We start from the raw sequence: 19,050 nt of genomic DNA, 5'->3' as shown, positions 1-19,050 counted from the left end.
CTGGGAACCATGAGGTTGCAAGTTGAATCCCTGGCCTTGCTCAGTGGGTTGAGGAGCCGATGTTGGCGTGAGCTGTGGTGTAAGTCACAGACAAGGCTCAGATCTGGTGTGGCTGTGGCTGGCACCTATAGCTCCGATTGGACCCCTAGCCTGGGAACCTCCATATGCCGTGGGTTCAGCCCTAAAAAAGAAAAGAAAAAGCAAAAAAAGAGAGAGAGAGAGAGAGACTCATCCAGATTATTCTTTTTCCAACCAACAGGTTGAATGATTTAAAGAGCCATGTTTTCAAAAAGTTATTTCTCAATCCCAGAAATTTCACAAATCCTAACCAAAAAATGGCAAGCCCTGATAGAGAGAGAGAGTAGTCTCTGTGTCAGATCCCATCCTAAGGGCTTTGCCTTCACCCTCCCTGCATGCCTGCAGGACACCTATGAAGCAAAGGCTGTTCCCAGCCCTTTTGGCATATTAGAAACCCAGGCGTGGAGGGTGGGATAGCACAGCTGGTCAGTGACAGAGGCATTGGCACTGCCCGGCAGCCTGGTTGACTCTGGCAGGTATGGGGGCACCCCCTGGTTCCACCGCTCTGCGCTTCTCTGGTCTGTGTTTTGGCTTTTTGTTCCACCCAGTCTTCAAAGGAATGCGTGAAGAGCTCCAGATCAAGACAGGACAGCTACTTGGAGGCCCTCTCGAGCCCCCGCCCCCACCCCCACCCCCAAAGCAGCAGAAAACACGAAGCCACGGGAGCAAAGAGGGGAAACATAACAAAAATGTGGAAGTTGGAAAGCAAAGGAAGAGTGGGAAATGATGCAGCCCAGACCTAAAACAGGTGGATCCTGCACCTGAACTGACTCGCTTTCCCCCGACGCCCCCCCGCCTGGGCATCCTCAGCCCACAGAGCACCGGCGGGGCTCCGTTTAGACCACCGCCCCCGTGGCACGTCCCCTGGGTGCCCGTGGTCTCCACTCCGATGGGCTAACCCTTTAGAAGGTCAGCTCTGATGAGAAGGCTTAGGAATGGGGCCTCCGGGTGCTTTGGGAAGATTCTTGGGGGCAGGGGGAGATGGTAGGAAAAGAAGGACTCAAACTTAAGAGGCCGTCGGGACCCCAACTTTCCCTCTGTGTCTCCTCTGAAGATGGAGGTTTATTTCCTGGAGGGATGGAGCAGAGTCCTCGGACAGAAAGCACATGGAGGACGGTTTAAGTCTGCAACAGGGGTGAAGGGACGTTGGGCTGGATGGACAGACTTCCTTCTCTGCCTTGTCCCAGCCGCCCGTGGGCATGGAGCCCTCTTTCCCGGGAGACGCCCACCAGCCCAGGCCCAGGAGATGCTGATACCTGGGACCCAAGGGGCCAGGCCCACCTTCCAGGCTCCCCAGAACGTCCCTCTGGCTCCCCAGTCCCCAATTCCAAAACGTGGACTCACAAGAAAGGGCCACGATTTGGCCAAAGACATCTTCTGGCCTGAAATTGAGGCAGCAACAAACAGCAAGGCAGGCCGTCTGGAGAAGAGAGGAATCGTGGAAGGAGAAGCACGGGTTGGGGCAAGATGCTGTTACTGAGTAAAGGCCTCCGAGGGGTCGTGTGCTGCTCTCGTGAGACATAAAATCATGGGGACGTTTTCAAGGTCAGAGAACAGGAAGCCCTGGGAAAGGAAAACCACGACAGAGGTGAGACCTTGATTGAAAGGTTGAAAGTCAAAGGGGAGGACATTTCCCAGACGACACAACAGAGACAGAGACAAGGAGACACGAAAAGCGGGAACGAAGGACGCGCCCCAGAAGACCGAGCAGACGGGGAGACGGAGGGGACGAGCCGAGAAGTTTAGAAGCACCCTGAGGAGTTCGCCAAATGTGATTTTCAAGGATACAAAGGAGTGTATTGACAAAACAGAAGGAGACTCTCTTAGAGGTTATTCTCACAACAGACCTAGAAAACGAACGTACGGTTTCCAAAGGGGAAAGAGAGGGTAAATTAGAAGTTTGGGGTCCCTGTACCTACTGCTGCGTGTAAAACAGATAAACAAGGACCCGCTGTACAGCACAGGGAGTGTATCTTATAATAACCTGTAATGGAAAAGAATCCGAAAAAAATGTAAGTGTATATGTGTGTGTGTGTAAATACACACGTGTGTATTTTTACAGCAAAGTGACTCAGTTATACATATATACACACATACTTATATATAATATATATGTGATGGAATCACTTTGCTGTACACCTGAGACTAACAACATGGCCCATCAACTGTATTTCAATAAAAAACTGAAAAAGAAAGAAAGAAATGTAATTTTTAAGCTACTGCATCCACTGCCTATGGGAGTCGATGCTGCTTCCCTCCAGCTGAAGTTCACTTCCGGCCACACAACGACTCGTCCTTCCGTGGGTCAAACCCTCTCCGGAGCCGTGCTGGCTGCTGGCCACGGAGCCAGGAAATCAGCCCCACAGGGCCCTCGTGGACGCAGGTGCTGCCCGGGGTGGCCTGGCGCCGGTCAGGCTTCCTTTGCAGGACTTGAAAGCTCAGCGCCAGGAGTCACCGTCGCTGGGCATGCCTCTGGGCTCGGCGTCTGCAGCGTGCCGCTGGGCAGCCCAGGGGACCAGGTGAGTGACGGAGGGGCAGGCTGAGAGTGCAGTCTCCCGGACCTGCTTCTCCCGAAGCCCCGGGCGGCTGGGCGATCAGTTGTCTGAGAGTTGGACCCTCCTTCCAGAGCCTCCTCTCCCACCGCACCGCCGGGAGTTACAAGGTTGTTTCAGCCTGGTTCTAAGGAGAAGCCCCGGATCAGATGCAACGTCTGAGTCCTGCCCTCGAACCTGACGGAGGACAGGCAGACTGAGGGGCGGGGCTGGGATCAGCAGAAGAGGCGATGGAGCCACGGAGGGCGCGATCCCAGAACCAGCCGAGGCATCTCCTGTGGACAGTTTCTCCCAAGGCTTCAGCGGCGGCAGCGAGGGCTTGCGGTCCCCTCCAGCACTGGAGGGGCAGGGCGGGGAGGGAACAGAGCAACTGGGATGTCTTTGCCTGGGCCCTGGTTTGCCGAGTAGCTGTAGAAGCTCCAAAGATCATTTCCCTCTAGCGTTCTGTACTGTGCTGCTTTCTAGTTTACTGCCTACCTGAGCTGTTGGAGATTTAACATTGTCTGGCTTCTCTGGGTTGTGCTTTTAAAAAAAATTATTAACGATAGACACAGGCGAGTTGGTTTAAAATAATCCCTTGAAGGGCCTCATTGGTGTCTTCAGATAACAGATCCTAGCGCCCGGTCAGGAGCAGGGACCACAGCGCAAGGAGCCCGAGAGCCCTGCTCCTACACGCATGCGCATAGGACATGCCCACGTGGTCAGGTCCCCAGGGCTACAGAGGGGCCGCGGCCGCCCAGCCTTCTCAGGTGTTCATTCTGAGACCCTAGGACAGCCGTGCCATCAGAGTGCGATTCATTGATGCAGACGCTGGGAATTTACCTGGGCGGGTTCTCAAGATTGGGTTTATTTAGGAGTTCCCACTCTGGCGCAGTGGGTTAAGACTTCACCTGCAGCAGCTAAGGTTGCTGCAGAGGCACAGGTTTGATCCCTGGCCCGGTGCAGTGGGTTAAAAGATCTGGCGTCACCACAGCTGCATCTCAGATTCTATCCCTGGCTTGAGAACTTCCATAACCACAGATGTGACCATAAAAAATTTAAAAATTTAGGTTCATTTTGAAAACGTCTGGACATCTTATAAAAATTCGTATTTCTAGGATCTATGCAGAAAGAGGCATGTAAGGGGTGATTGGGGTAGATTGAGGGGGACAGAAGACCCAAACAGGCTTTTACAGAGTGAACTTGTCCTCCCATCTGTGACAGCACAGAGATGGACATTTGGCTGGTGTCCAGGACCCCTGGCCGCCACGTTGCTTCCCCAGCAACGGCCTCCATCTCGCGCCCCCTGGTGGCTGCTCCAGGCGTAGCCATCACGTAGAAGGCTCAGTGAGCAGGAGGACCCAGCGAGAAAGGGACGCCCTCTCTGTGTCCTCTCCGTGTGGTGGCCCTTCCTAGAGGTGGATTTACAGCAAGGCCTCGCCCACCTGTAAGCGGGGCTCCGGGCCCAGGAGGGATGTTTTTGAGGACAAAAATAGGAAAGGGCAACATCTCACTCTGCAGAGCACACGGGGTGGGAACCAGGACTCTGCCTCTTAAAGCAGCTTCCACAGTAACCACAGCACAGGTGATTCCTGTGCGAGTGAGAGGAGCTCTAACCAGCTCATGAGGCACACGTGCAACTCGGTGCCGCACCCAGTCTTTCCTCCGCTGAACAAAAGGCAGACAGCGTCTTTTGTAAGAATTTATCCTCAGCTCCACCCAGGAGGTAAGTCTCGCCATCCCCCCTCTACACGCCCGATTCCAGTGTCTTCTCCCAAATGTCTGACAGCTCAGATATCGACTGGCGTGTAGGTAGAGAGCATAAGCACGAGTAAAAAGAGGCGTTTAGAGAGGGGGAGGGGACAGACTCTAGGGGAGAGAGGAAGGGTGAGAAAGAGGTGTCCTTTGAGCAGGTCAGCGGCATGTCCAGCGGGAGGCCCCTGAGGCCCCATGTCCTGAGCAGGGCTGGAGGCTCACCTGTGTGGGGTTTGGGGCGTTCTTGCCTTTCCCGTCTCTGCCCGTGCAGACGGGCTGGCTGGGCCAGTGGGAATTTGGAGAACACAGGGAGGTGGCTTTTTCCCTTTTGTGGATACGAGTTCAACGTGGGCACCTTTCACATGACACCGGCAAGGTGACTTGGTGCCACCTGCCTTAAACCACCCCCTGCAGTATTTTCTTCTTCCCCGTGTCCTCGTGCTGGATGCTCCTGTTACTGTGGCTGAATATCAGTCTACCCCCAAAGCTGGTGGTTTAAATCTGACATGTGCTTCGCTTGTAAATCTGCTCAAGGGCTTATCTCTGCCTCCACGCGGTGACAGCAGAGGCAGCTCCAGGCTGGGGGCCCAACTCAGCGGCAGGCTCCCTCCCTCCCCTTCCTGGCCGTCCTCGCTGGCAGCGGAGCCCACGGGCCGAAATGCCTCCACGTGGCTTCGCTTTGCGGTGTGGGCTCCCTGGCAGCGTGGTGGCTGATGCGTGGGCGAGCTCCCCCAGAAAGAGAACCCGTGGATCATTCAGTGTTGCCCTTGAGACTCAGCCCGAGGGGCACTTCAGAGACATTTGACACCCACGCCATCCAAAGGAGATACGCTCCAGCTTTGATGGAAAGCCCCAGGTTTCAGAAAAGCATTTGGGACCAGAAATAGCATTGGGGGCATGTTGGGAAAACCTCATTTGTCACACAGGCCAGAAGGATTTGCCAAGTCTTCTCTCTGAGGTTTGTATTTTAAGTATAATACGTATAGCAAATATGCATTTTGACTTACACCCACACACTTTCTTCAAAAAATCAGATCCGGACTTTCTTGAAGAGCATATTATCTGCCGGAGCCTCGCTCTCATTGTGTGAAAGACAGCCTGTCCTTAGCTCAGCTTTGCATGAGTGTCAATGTAAGAAACGCGCCAAGCTCCTTCTTAATAAGGAAGATGCATAGTCTCCCATCCAGATAAGTTGGTCTCTCTTTAAAGTGCGACTTTTTTTTTTTTTTTTTTTTTTGGTCTTCTTGCCATTTCTTGGGCCACTCTCGCAGCATATGGAGGTCCCAGGCTAGGGGTCCAATCGGAGCTGTAGCCACCAGCCTACGCCAGAGCCACAGCCATGCAGGATCTGAGCCGCGTCTGCAACCTACACCACAGCTCACAGCAATGCCGGATCCTTAACCCACTGAGCAAGGCCAGGGATCGAACCTGAAACCTCTTGGTTCCTAGTCGGATTCGTTAACCACTGCGCCACAACGGGACCTCCTGAAGTGTGAGTTCTTGCTACTTAAACGAGTGTCTAAAGTCGCTACCATTTCTCCTGGATCTCCTGTCTCTCCTTGGGAAGAGGTGCTTGAATAGAAACATGGAAACTGTAGGAAATCTTTAGCAAGGAGTAGAAACAAGTGTCATTAGTATCAGGACAGGAAGAGGTGTCTTTCCCCCCGTAGCTGTGCTCCCACTTCCTAGCGATGGAGTGTCCGCTGTGGGTGCAGGAGGGTTCATGATGACGCGGCCACTTCAAGAGCCCCCACGCCTTGCACTTTGCTATACGGCAGAAATCGACACTACCTTTTAACTCAATGACACTTTGAAAAGTCCCCGGGTTTTAAAACTCTTACTTTCTCATCCCATTGTTTTATTCTATTGAAATGTTGGCAGCCTTTCCGTCTAGCTCTTACTTGAGCAATTGCTAAAGTGCCAGGCCCTGGAAGAGACCCCATGATGCAAGAACCCCGTCTTATTCCAAGACCTCAGAGAACCACCTGCCAGGAAGAGACCCCTTGATGCAAGAACCCCGTCTTATTCCAAGACCTCAGAGAACCACCTGCCAGGAAGAGAACCCACGGGACGCGCGGTTCAGAGAAACGCCGCTCGCCATGTAGGTGTCCCGCTCAGATGCTGTGAGCTGACAGAGGGGTGCTGACCCCCCGTTTCCTCGGTAGCATAGGGGGGTGGTTCACAGGACACTGGCTCAGTGGTGAGCAGTTCCTGGCAGACCTGCTTCACCGTCGCACTGCCTTGCCGTATGTGTGCATCTGACTTTCCTTCATCACCTACCTACAAGCTCATTGGTACCAACTTGTCCTCTAAACCACAAAGAAAGCTTTCAGGTGGCTGTGGAGTCTTCAGGGTTTGCCTGCTTGTCTTTTACGCCGCTTATGTTCGCTGAAACCACATCTCAAATAAAAGGGTTTTGAGCAATTTGTTCTCTGGACCGGTGACAAGCCGGTTCCCAGGAATGGGCAGGGGTCAGGGTGCCAGGAGATGCAAACCCAGGAAGGGCAGCTCTCTGAACCGGCCGCGTTGGGCGCTCACCTCCATCTGCTTCCTTAGAGAGCTCCTCCTGCTCCTCTCAAAAACTCCTGTTGCACCAGTCTCCGCGGGGGCTCTCATCTCTCTGATCCACGCTGGGAAACAGTCATTGACTTCCTCTGAGCGTGTATTATTTATTTATTTATTTACTTACTTACTTACTTATTTTTAGGGCCACATCAGCAGCATGTGGAAGATCCCAGGCTGAGGGTTGAATCGGAGCTATAGCCACCGGCCTACGCCAGAGCCACAGCAGCACCAGATCTGAGCCACATCTGCAACCTACACCACAGCTCATGGCAACGCCGGATCCTTAACCCACTGAGCGAGGCCAGGGATCAAACCTGCATCCTCCTGGTTACTAGTCAGACTCATTTCTGCCGCACCACGATGAGAACTCCTGAGCCTGTGTTTCGAGGCAGCCTTCCTTCATGAGTCCTTTCCCTCTATCACGGGATTTTATTAAAGAGCAGGAGCCAGAAAGCCCTTGAGATGATTTAATGCCATTTGGCGGAAGCTCGTAGAAGGTAAACAAAGACCTTTCTTCTAACTGTGAGCCAGCCGAGTGGCACCTGCTCACTGTAGAGGAGTCAGCTCAGGGGTCCAGGCCCACCGTGCGCGAAGCCAGGGGACACTCACACTGTCTTCCCACCTGCGGAAGGTCACCTGACGTGCAGGTGCCTGAGACTGCGCCTTAGGCCACACGGGCCACCCAACTTTAGAAAAGCCTTGACCGCGGAATCATGTCCACCTCTCCCGGGTCCTGAGCTCCTGTCTCAGCAGCAGCAGCAGCAGCAGCAGCAGCAGTAACGCCTCTGCCCTGACTTCCAGGCCTGGGTGCTGGCCGCCTCGTTTAAACCTCCCAGGAACCTCGTGCCGAGTTACCCGATCTCACAGAGAAGAAAACGAAAGCTCAGAAGGTGAAGCCATGGGCCCAAAGACCACACAGCTTGTGCTGCAGCTCTTGGGGTGCCCGCCCAGACCTGGGTCCAAAGGCCGCTTTCTTTCCCACCCAGAACAGCCCGGAGCTGGGGTGTCGCCCCTGTGTCATTTCACCTGGGAGCATGCGACTAGATGTCCACTCAGAGCAGGGCCCGGAGCGGTGGGTCCAAGGAGAGGCACGTTGTGACGTGGGGAAAAGGTGAAGGTGCCGGGTCTTGCCGGTTGTGCAGAGTGAGCGGCTTTACCTGCTGGGCGGGTTGGGACCTTGTCCGAGCACCAGGGGCCGATCAGAGCCACGCACAGAGGCACCCGGAACCTGGCCACCCTGCCGGTCAGTGTTGACCAGGGCTGGCTCCTTTTTACCTGCTTTTGTTTGGTCAGCAGAGCAGGCCCTGATCCCTGGCGATGGCAGAGAAAAGTCGGGGACGGGGGTGCCCCTTCGTCCCGCAGACTTTTCTCCACTTCTGTCCAGAGGGCCGGCGTGGGAGCTCAGGCTTGCTGCCTGCTCCCGCCTCCTTTGAGCTTGTCCACCCCTTCCAGTTGCAGAGCAGGGATCCCAGTGCGGGGAGTATCACTGGAGGGAGCATAAGACCAGGGGCGGCGGGGGCGGGGGGCCTTGGTGCCAGGTCATTAGCAGAACAGAGATAAACTTGAACCTAGAGTCTGCAGAGGAGCCTTAACGCCCTGCTGGCAGCCACTGGGAGGGCTCCCTCCCGTTCTTTCCCTCCCCGTCCCTCCCTCCTCTCCCTCCCCTCCCCCTCCTTCTTTCCCTCCCTCCCTTCCCCTCCCCCTTCTTTCTTTCTTCCCAGCCCCCTCCCCTCATCCTCCCCTTCCTCCTCCCTCCCCTCCTCTCCGTCCTCCCCTTCCTCCCCTTTTCTGTTCTTTTTTTCCTCCTCTTCTTCCTCTTTCTCTTTTCCCTGCCCTCCTCCTTCCCGTCCCAGCTTTACTGGGATGTTACCCACATACCTACCGTGGAATTCATCCATTTAAATAGTCCAATTCGGTGGTGCTTCGTGTACTCCCAGGGTGGTGCAGCCATCACTTCCTTCACCTGTAGCATGTGTCCTCACCGCCAGAATACGCTTCACCACTGAGCCAAGGCTGCAGACCCCTCCTTCCCCCCCCCCCGCCTTCCTTTAATGGGTCTAGACGACGCCAGGTATCGAGTGACAGGGAAGACACAAGCCCCTGTGATTTAAAAAATCCATAGGACTTGTGGTCATGGACGTGAAGGGGTCCTGGTAACGTGGGTAGAGATGCGTCGCAAACATTTCAGAACAAGCCTCCCCCACTCACTCCTTGGCTAAGTGGAGCCTCTCTGCCTCCAAACGTCTACGTCCAGACCTTTCAGGAGGGCGGCACTTCTGAGCCACCATAGACAGGGAGCCGTCAGAAGACAAACCGTAGGGTATGCACCCAAATGTCGGGAGGATTGACGCCCTGGAAAATTCCTGCCCTCGAGAACTTAACTATAATCGAAGACCTACCTCAAAAATGGTACCTAGATCTTTCAGTGCTGGATCAGTTTAAGGTTCTATTGATGCTTACCCGGCAACAGTGGTGATGAGACTGGATCCGATTTGTTCATCCATGCGTCCATCCATCCGTGCATCCAGTCATTATTCAGTCAACGTATGTGGATGTCTCCCATGTGGCAGACACCATTCTAGGACTGAGAGTGTGTCTTATATTTTTTATTTCCCACCATGCAGAGTGCATAGGAAGACTCAGAAACCACTTCTCATTTAACACAGAAAATGCTGAATTTTTTTTACGACTTTTCACCGTGAAAGCTTAGGAGCCAGAAAAGCAATTTTGTGCTTTTCTTTTCCAAATGCTGTTTTTGTTGGGAAGCTTTTCAATCCCCTGAATGAGCTTAGGAAGATAAATGAGTCAACTTTGCTCCAGTAATTTACTCTTCAAAAGTCAACATGATTTATGCCCTGTTTTGTTGATTGCTCACATAGGCAAAGTCAGAACAGATTGCAGGGTTAGAGTGAGATGCAGAAAGTCCAGGTAATTTTATTCTTCCTTAATCATTGTGGCTAACCAGTTCATCTCCACCCTGGAGGTGGTTCATCAGAGCTGACCATGGATTCTTTCAGAGGAATAATGAGTAAATACAGAAAGGGAAATACGGGGAGGGCAGCGACCAACCCCCACAAATACCCACGCACCTGCTTTCTTTTTCTCCCTCCCTCCCTCTCCCTCTCTCTCTCTGTCACACACACCCCTTTCTGAATGATCCAGGCCATGACGGCAAATCATTTGAGGACCTTGGACCAGGCCTTGGCCTTCAGGCCTGCGAGTGGGCCTCCGTGTGAGGTGGCCTCCGTGTGAGGCGGACACGCTGTCCTCTGGAAGCGCAGCCAGGGGCAGCGGATAAAGCTTCCTCTGGCTTCCTTTGGTCTCGCCTCTGAAGGTCTTTCTGCTTTGTTCCTCAGTCAGCTGGAGATTTCTTTTCCCTTTGACCAAAGCCACAGATGACTCTTCAAACAGAAGTTAATCAGCTCTGTGTCCTTGAGCTCATCACTTGCCACTCAGGGCTTCCCTTTACCTGAAAAACGAAGGTTCTCCTTGTTTCCCGATGCTGCGGTGATAAGGACCACAAAACCCAGGGGCTTGAAACAACGAAAGTTTATTCTCTCCCAGCTCCGGAAGGACAGAGGTCCGAAATCGGGGTGTCCGTGGGGTCATGTTCCCTCTGACCCCATCAGGGGGCTTCTCTTCCTGCAGCTTCTGGTGGACACAGCCAGCCCTCGGTGCCCCTCAGCTTGTGCACGCGTCCTTGGGGTCTTGGGCTCCATGGTCCGTGGGCTTCTCCCTCTGCGTCTATTCTGGGCCTCACCCTCTCATAAAGATTCCAGGGACTGGGTTTGCATTAACCTCCCCTCCTTTCTGAGGATGACTTGAGCGTGATGCTGTCTGCAAAGAGCTGATTTGCAAATGAGGTCACCGTCACAGGCCCTGGGGTTAGGAGTCAACATACCTTTGGGGGACACAGCTGGACCCACAGCGTGTGGCCTTGGCTCCTTGATCTCCACGCTGCCTGCGGCAGCTTCCTAGCCTGCGTGGTTGGGTGGACGCTGGTGCCACCACCAGAGAAGGGGGGCAGAGGGGGCTCAGTGTCACTTGCGCCAACACAGAGGACTAGGGGGACATCCACGGGGAGCTGCCCTGTGTGCCAGCTGAAGTTTGGGAGCGCCTGGGCCAGGGGTGTGGCATTGGTGCTCCTCAGAGCAGGCGTGGAAGGTGGCCGTGACAGTGAAGAGGTGTGGCCTGGGGGAGCAGGTGCAGCCAGCGGAACCCAGGACGCTGACTTTTAAGGACTAGGCAGAAGAAGAGCCCTCGGGGGGAGAGTCTGGCAACTCGATGGTGACAGGAGGGCCGTTTCAGCTTCACAGTGGATGGGAATCACGTTATGCTAAGTTGAGGATGAGGCAGGAGGTCAGAAAATGACTCCTGCACGCGACCTCCTTGCTGAGGTCTGGGTGAGAAGACAAGAAGGGCGGGTCATCAATGGACAGAGATGCCGTGTCAGGTATGGGCGTTTTGTTCGTTCCTTCCTTGCACTGGTTTTGTATGTAAATGGGGTCTAATCAGAGCTACAGCTGCCCAGCCTACACACCAGCCCCAGCATCGCCAGATCCTTAACCCACTAAGCAGGGCCAGGGATGGAACCCACATCCTCCTGGAGACGCTGCCAGGTCCCGAAGGCCCTGAGCCACAGCAGGAACTCCCTGAAATCCAGTTTAACCTGAAAGCCAAAGAATCTGACACAGTCACTCACCGCTGCAAAAATATAGGTTTATTTCCTAGACGCCAATGACGAGGATGTGGCTGAGGGATCCACCCTCCCATCCTAGGAATGAAGGCTGCGTGCTGGGTTGCTGAGTCCTGTAAAGTAAATTTGTCCTTATATCTGTTGTATGATTAGACCGTTTGTTAAAATTATATGTAAATTGTGCTGTGGGGTCGACGTAAATGTTTGCCAGTTTGCCAGGGAACAAACGGCCGTGGATCAAATACCTACAAGGTAAGCATCATGCTACCTGCTTTCCTACAAGTATCTTATTGAGTCATGTGATCGGGGAGCAGGTGTCATGAGCCCGGCCGCGCCACCGATGGGTCGTGGTGTTGGAACACACGTGCCAGACTTCTGCCCTCCAGCCTGAGGTCCCTCCTCGTACTCTGCTGCCTCCACGCTGTAGACACTTGTCTGTGCTGGGGACGCGGGGGGAGAATGTGTGCTGGCTGCAGAGAGGGAGCAGAGCCCTCCTGGGCCCAGGGGAGCAGCTGGGAAGGCTGGAACGCACCTGTGCCCGGGACCCCAGCCTGGTTCTCACACAACCTCCTGAGACACTTCATCTGCTGGAGATGCGGTTGCCGGGTAGCAGTTACGGGAACTTACCCTTGTTAAAAGCGGTGATCTGCGGAGCCGGAATATCCTAGACACCTGCTAGAAATCCTAATGTACCAAACTGAATATCAGTATTGAGTAAGGCTAAATCTTTCTGACCTCCTACCCTCTCCTCTGTGCTTGGATAAACTCGGGCCAGGTGAATTCATCAGACCTTCACACCTGCGAATGTTCTTCCACGAAGCGCCGCCTCCATAACCCCTGCCTCCTTGGTGGTTTATCCGTGGGTTGAGTTACCAGTGCTGTGCTGGAGAGAGCAGCCATCCTTTTTTCAACTCGACCTCGAGATCACAGTATGCCGGGAAGGACGTTTTCTAGCTTTCCCATATTTCCTATGATGATTTTTATAACCAGTGAGATGGGAGCTATTAAAATTCTCTGGCATTTTTTAGCTTTTTATTTAGAAGTCATTTCAGACAAAGAAAACTTGCCGAAGTAGCACAAAGAGAGCTCTTAGAGTCCTCACCCCGTTTCTCCTCCTGCTGCTGTATTTTATAACCACAGCATAATGATGGAGAAAATTTACCCTTGTACGTTATTATTCATTCAATTACAGATCTTATTTGAATTTGACGAATTTTCCTCCCCGTGTCTTTCTTCTGTCTCAGGATCCCACATCCCTTTAGACGGTTTTTCCACTCCGTCCCCCCCCCCCCCAGTCTGCGACGTTTCCTCACTTTCTCCATCTTTCGTGGAAGGAAGGGTCACTTTTGAAGACCCCCTGGTCCGTTCTTTGCTGTGTGCCTCCATCCGAGTCTGTCTGACGTCCCCATGGTTGGAGTGAGGTGATGGATTTTTGGCAGAAATACTCTTGCCCCCCCACCCCCACCCAGGTTGTCCCCAGCACGGGTCCTCCTGCCCGGTGGGATCCAGCCAGGGAAACAAGACCTCATTCAGGTCAGAAGCAAAGGAAAGCTCTGTTTTTCGGTGGAAGGCTGGGGAGGTGAGAGCGGGGCTCTAGAGCACAGGCTCTCCCCTAGGCTGGGAGGCTGCTTTGTGGGGTCTCCAGGGTGGGAAGGGGCAGGGTTTGGGGGTGGGGCTGCTCTGCGGCTCAGGCTCCAGGTCTCAGTGCCAGGCCAGCATCTGTGCACATGGCCCGCCGCCACCGCCGTCTTGAATCGCATGTCAGTCTCTTTCACTCCGACCCCCTTGCACCTCCAGGTGCAAGGTCTCTGCTGCAGCCCCTGTGGGCAAGTGAAACTAGACTGAGCAGAAAGGGACAAAAAGGTTGGACTTGTTTTATTCCTCACATTCTATTTTTATTCCTCAGGAAGCGTTCCTGGGCTTTGCCCGTGACAATACCATCGAGGTCTTATTTTTCCCAATGCTTCTTGCGGAAGGTTCAGGACGTTGATGCGTTTTACCAAGGGGATATTGACCTTGGGCTCTTGGTGAAGCTGCCGTCTCCCAGTTTACATTGCTGTAACCTTGCTCCTGTCCCCTCACCCCACCCACACCCCGTTGTGGTTGAATAGCACCTTGAGGGAGATGCTTTGAGACCATGCAAATCCTGTGTCCCTTCAAACGTTCCCCCACTAATTTTAGTGTCTGTCGTGGATCCTGTCTGCAGCCTTCATTCCTGTGATGGTCCACTGAGGACAGTGCTCCTGCTGTCTTTCCTTCGACGTGTGTTAACTGGTCTTCTCTTGTGAGGCAGAGCTGGCTCTCCACCTGCATTTAGTTTAATCATTTATTTGATTATTTATATTAGGGTGGATCCATGGATAGTATTTGATTCTACGGGATAATCCAGGATTATCATTATTTTGTTGCTCAAATTATTCCACCTTTGGCCTTGAAAAATCCCTGTAGGTTATCTTCTGCCACCTGTTAACAAGCCCTATCTTTTTTGAGTATGTCCTTACTTTCTGGCTCATTAGATTTTCCAGACTCATCCTACATTTTCCCTGTTCTAGCCTGGATACAATGTCTTCTCCTAAGAGCCTTTTTTTTAAAAAAAAAAAACTAGAAGATGGTGCTTAGAGAGCAATGTGTGGGCACTGGATGTGCTCGTTGTTACTGGGTTGTCAGATCTAAGCTTTTTCATGAATAGAGCAAGGACATACTTGCATGTGTCTGCAGAGACACACATGTCTATACATTTGGATCCATCTGTGTATGTGTGTGTGTATATGTATTTTGGTCATAAAATGTAATTTTCCAGCAGCCTTTGTGAATTTCTTCCTTGCATAGATTGCAAAGTTAATAACTGATTCATATCCTTCAGCTCCAGTATTTTACATTAGTGAGCTTGATATTAGAGGTAAATTTCATTTACAAAAGCCTCATTTTCACAAGTGTGAAGCTTACCTATTTCTAAAGAATTATGTTGGTAGAGTTTAAGGTAAACAGTCAGCTCTAGAAACAACTTAATACAGTGCACTGTAAACATTATGCTATGAGTGTCTTTTTTTTTTTTTTTTTTTTTTTTTTTTTTTTTTTTTTTTTTTTTTTGTCTTTTTGCCTTTTCTATGGCCGCTCTCCACGGCATATGGAGGTTCCCAGGCTAGGGGTCCCATCGGAGCTATAGCCTCCAACCTACACCAGAGCCACAGCAACGCCAGATCAGAGCCATGTCTGCAACCCACAACCACAGCTCACGGCAATGCCGGATCCCCAACCTACCCGAGCAAGGCCAGGGATCGAACCCGCAACCTCATGTTTCCTAGTCGGATTCGTGAACCACTGCGCCACCACGGGAGCCCCTATAAGTGTCTTTGAACCTGTCGCAATGATGATAGTACTACTCTTCTATAAAACCTTTTTACACATCCAGTTTCTCAGGAATATATGAATATATATATACATAAAATTAGTTTATACTGATACCTCTGGCTCCAGTCCAACATCGCACAGTTTATGTTAGTTTTCACCTTTTCCTTACAACATTTTTCTCCAGCAGTGAGAAACCTGGCCCTCCTTATCTCTAGTATGTTTAAATATTTACAGAGCAGTTTGATCGTGGCACACACATAAAGATGTTTCGGAATTGCTGAGCCCGTGCCTGTGAGAAATGCAGTGAATCACCTGATGACAGCAGATCTTTGCGCCTTGAGCTTTATGTTGTCTGGTCGATATCCTGCTTCCCAAAATTGCTGTTGTTGGTCGTTTTCTTCCCAACCTCTTCAGTATAGTTTTGTGCTTCGTTTGTAATGGCGTTTTATTCTGTTACTAGTGTTTCTATTCCATGTTGAGTTCCCCTACACTTTGGCTGGTTTTAATTGTTTTATTTGGGGAGCATAGGAAGCGTGGTGAAACCCTCCCGTGACCTGAGACTGGGCATGATACCAAAAATAAATGCATACATACATACACCAACCTAGAGAAGTGTGTCTCTTTTCTCATCCCAGTCTCTCCTTTCCAACCACCCCCTGTGCATAACCAATCTCTGGTTTCTGGTTTGTGCTAGTATTTCTTTCTTTCTTTTTCCTTTTTTTTTTTCTTTTTCTTTTTTTGCAGACAAAGAGATACCTGTATATTTTCTAATACCCTTTTCTTAAATGATGGCTATTCCACTGGGCTTTACACAACTCGGTCATGGGAATCACTGTATCGGTTTATAGAAATCCACCTTTTTATTTATTTTTATTATAGTTGCTTTACAATGTTCTGTTAATTTCTGCTGTACAACGAAGTGACTCAGTCACACACACACACACACACACACACACACACATTCTTTTTCTCTCATTATCCTCCATCATGTTCCATCACAAGTGACTAGGTATGGTTCCCTGTGCTACACAGCAGGATCTCATTGCTTATCTACTCCAAATGCACTTCTTTTTTACAGCTGTACCATAGTTCATGCAAACACATCTCATTTCCAACATTTTGTAATTTTAAAGTTGCAGTGAATATTAGCTTCTGCATGTGTATTTTTGTCTTCTTGGGAGTGTACCTTCTAGAAGTGTTCTGGGTTTTATTGGGTGTCACCAAGTTTACCTCTGAAAGGACTGCACCTGTTTGCATCCCCACAAGCAAAGTGTGAGAAAGCCTTTTCCCCACAGCCTCACCAACACAAGGTATCCTGCTTCCCTTTGGGTTTTTTTGGGGGAGGGGGCAGTTTTATAAGGGAGAAATGATATCAGTGCCCTTTCAATGTGTAATTCTCTAATTTTGCATGTGTTTGTGTACTTTTCAGCACACCTGAGGGCCTTCTAAATTTTGTGTGACTTATCTGTTCCTGTCTTTTTCTCACGTTTGTTTTTTTCAGTCTTTTATAACCTCAGTATTTGAGAGTTCTTTATGCAGTATGGATATTAGCCATGTTCCATGGTATTTGTTATGAATATTTTCCCCCAGTTTGTCAATTATTTTTTATTTGTGATTTTTTTTGTCATGCAAAATTTTTTTAATGTTTGCATAAATTTAACTCCTCTTATCACTTCTGGATTTTTGAGCCACGCTTAGAAAGCCATTAGCTACATGAGGTGGAGGGAAAAAATCATCCATGTTTAGGAAAATCCTTTGAAATATTAAAAACATACAAATAGTAGGATTTGTTAAAAATTTGTTTGGAACCTGGAATGTTAAGACCCCCTCCCTCTTCTGACTGTCTGGGTACCCGCCTCCCAGCTGATTCCTGCTACCATCGTGTTGCTGAAACTCGGCCTGTGTGCACTGGTGCCGAATAGAAATTCAGAGACAGAATTTTGAGTGAAAGTAAAAAAGATAGCTTTTACTGCTTTGCCAGGCAAAGGGGGCCACAGCAGGCTAATGCCTTAAAGACTGTCCTATCCCTTTGGGAAGAATTGTGGGGAGTTTTTATAGTAAGAAGGAGAAAAACAGGTTTTCAGTTAGGAATCAGGCTTGAGCAAACATGCATTCTTCTTTCTTCGGGGGACTCTTCGTCATCCAAGCTGGAGGCAGGAGATCTCAGTCTGATTCTGAGGCTGGTCTTCTGGGTTATTGTCTAGAAAACAGTACTTGGGAAAAGGGCATATTGAGCAGAGATTGGAACAAACTCGGAAAGTTCCTGAAAATCATCATGTGCTAATAATCTTACCCCCCAGGCAACTGTGCTCAGGGTGCCTAATCGGTAGCTTACGGGTGATTGTGTTTAGGGTGCATTAAGCCAGGAAGAAGCACAAGGAGGATGCTAAGTGGTTCAGTTTTAAAGTATTCCTTTTTAAGAGACGCCTGAGGCACGTAACTTTTCCCTTAGGTGTCTAAGATGCCCACGTCATTATGTGCGTCCCTTGAGAGGGAACCAGGATGCCGCCCTGAGGCTGTGCTGTTCTTTCTTGACTGTTCCTCCCTGGTCCCTGCATCCCCCCCCTTCCCTGATCAGCAACAGTCTGAACCTGCCCTTTGGAACTCAGGGAAGGTCCTGGAGGCTGAATGAGGCCCCTTTCCTAAAAACAAGAGACGGGGGACACAAAGAGACGTTTGTGCCTGGGAGTCCCACTGTGCCCTGATTGGTTACAGCTGTCATCCTTACTAGCACCTTATCATCCGTCGTAAGCTGTCGTTGGGGAGTTCCCATCATGGCGCAGTGGTTAACGAATCCGACTAGGAACCATGAGGTTGCGGGTTCAATCCCTGGCCTTGCTCAGTGGGTTAAGGATCTGGCATTGCTGTGAGCTGTGGTGTAGGTGCAGCTCGGATCTGTGTTGCTGTGGCTGTGGTGTAGGCCGGCAGCTACAGCTCCGAGTAGACGCCTAGCCTGGGAACCTCCATATGCCACGGGTGCGGCCCTAAAACGATTAAAAGAAGACAAAAATACCCAAAAGGTGTTGTTAGTTTCTCCAGACCCACCTCCACACGGTCTAAACTGCCCCGCACCACTGCAGACTGCCTTTTGTCTTCCCCAACGCGTTCTAATCTGAAACCTATTCTCTCTTCTGTTTTGTCTTGGCAATAATATTAAGCATTTACTTTAGAATTTTTCCTGAGTCAAGCACTGAATCCGTTTTCCTTCCCTACTTGCCTCATCTCCTGGGTTCAAGCAACTCCTAAAATTCAGCTTCTTTCTCTTCCAAAGACCGTTCAACCCCAGCCTCTCATCAAACGGGCACATTCATAGCCGTGTCTTCTGCACAATGACCATTTTAGCAAGTGACAAGGTGCTCAGGTGACAGTCAGGCCTATTCAGCAGAACACAGGTGTAATTCTTCTGAGGGGGCAGCTTCATCCAAAAGAAACACGAAAATCTATCCTTTCTGCATGTGTAGGCAGTGGTAGCTGCAAAATATACTGAAATAGTTAACATTTATGAAAGTGTTATTTCTGTTTTCTTTTTTCATTTTGCCTTTAATTCATTCTGACCTTTATTTACGTACATAGACAGGCTTTTTTAGCATGGCATTTTGCACATCGATAAATCAAGAATGAAAAATGCGATATTGGAAAGAAAAAAAATCCTTCTCTCAAGCTTCCCCTCACGCCTTCTCTCCTCAGTGTCTCTCTCTTTCCCCCTTTCTCTCTCTGTCCCTCCCTCCCTCGCTCCCTTCCTCACTATCAACACAAACCAAAAGGTGGACTCTGTTCTGAGACCACTGGTTTTGGAAGATCAGACTGACCTGGCATGATGCTTAGGGAAGAACCCACCTGCCAGGGAGGCCCAGGTGGAGGTGTGAATCTTGGGGCTTATTACTGCGTCGCTGTGCATCTCTCTCTAATCCTGACTGTTGTGGCTGTTTTAAAAATTGATCTACAGACCTCTCTCCATGTTCTCTCTTGATGAATTTTTGCTGTGTGGGTTAAGCAGGGAGGGACCCTTTGCTGCGGCTTGTAAATCAGAAATATATAGTGTGTCTGTGTCTTTATATGTGTGTATAAATGGGT

The 19,050-nt window shown here is 50.7% G+C and overlaps 1 protein-coding gene across 9 annotated transcripts in view; it reads left to right on the top strand.

Moving 5' to 3' along the window:
* The window catches only part of DPP6 (dipeptidyl peptidase like 6), a 1,001,611-nt gene that overhangs the window by 812,400 nt on the left and 170,161 nt on the right, over positions 1–19,050 (top strand). The window contains exon 1 of one of the 9 annotated variants that reach the window (XM_085005076.1): positions 3,959–4,335. The exons of the other annotated variants lie outside the window; for them this stretch is intronic. The gene's annotated coding sequence lies outside the window, so the exon portion shown is untranslated. Of the gene's footprint in view, positions 1–3,958; positions 4,336–19,050 lie in introns of those variants that run through there. 9 annotated transcript variants of the gene reach the window in all.

This window comes from Sus scrofa, chromosome 18 (genome assembly GCF_054392235.1).
Source record: "Sus scrofa isolate SSC_HxYL_T2T_F1_AM1 chromosome 18, Sscrofa_HxYL_maternal_Yorkshire_Landrace_v2.0, whole genome shotgun sequence".
Taxonomy (NCBI): domain Eukaryota; kingdom Metazoa; phylum Chordata; class Mammalia; order Artiodactyla; family Suidae; genus Sus; species Sus scrofa.
Note: the sequence above shows the minus strand (reverse complement) of the source record. Positions and strands in the feature narration are given on the sequence as shown.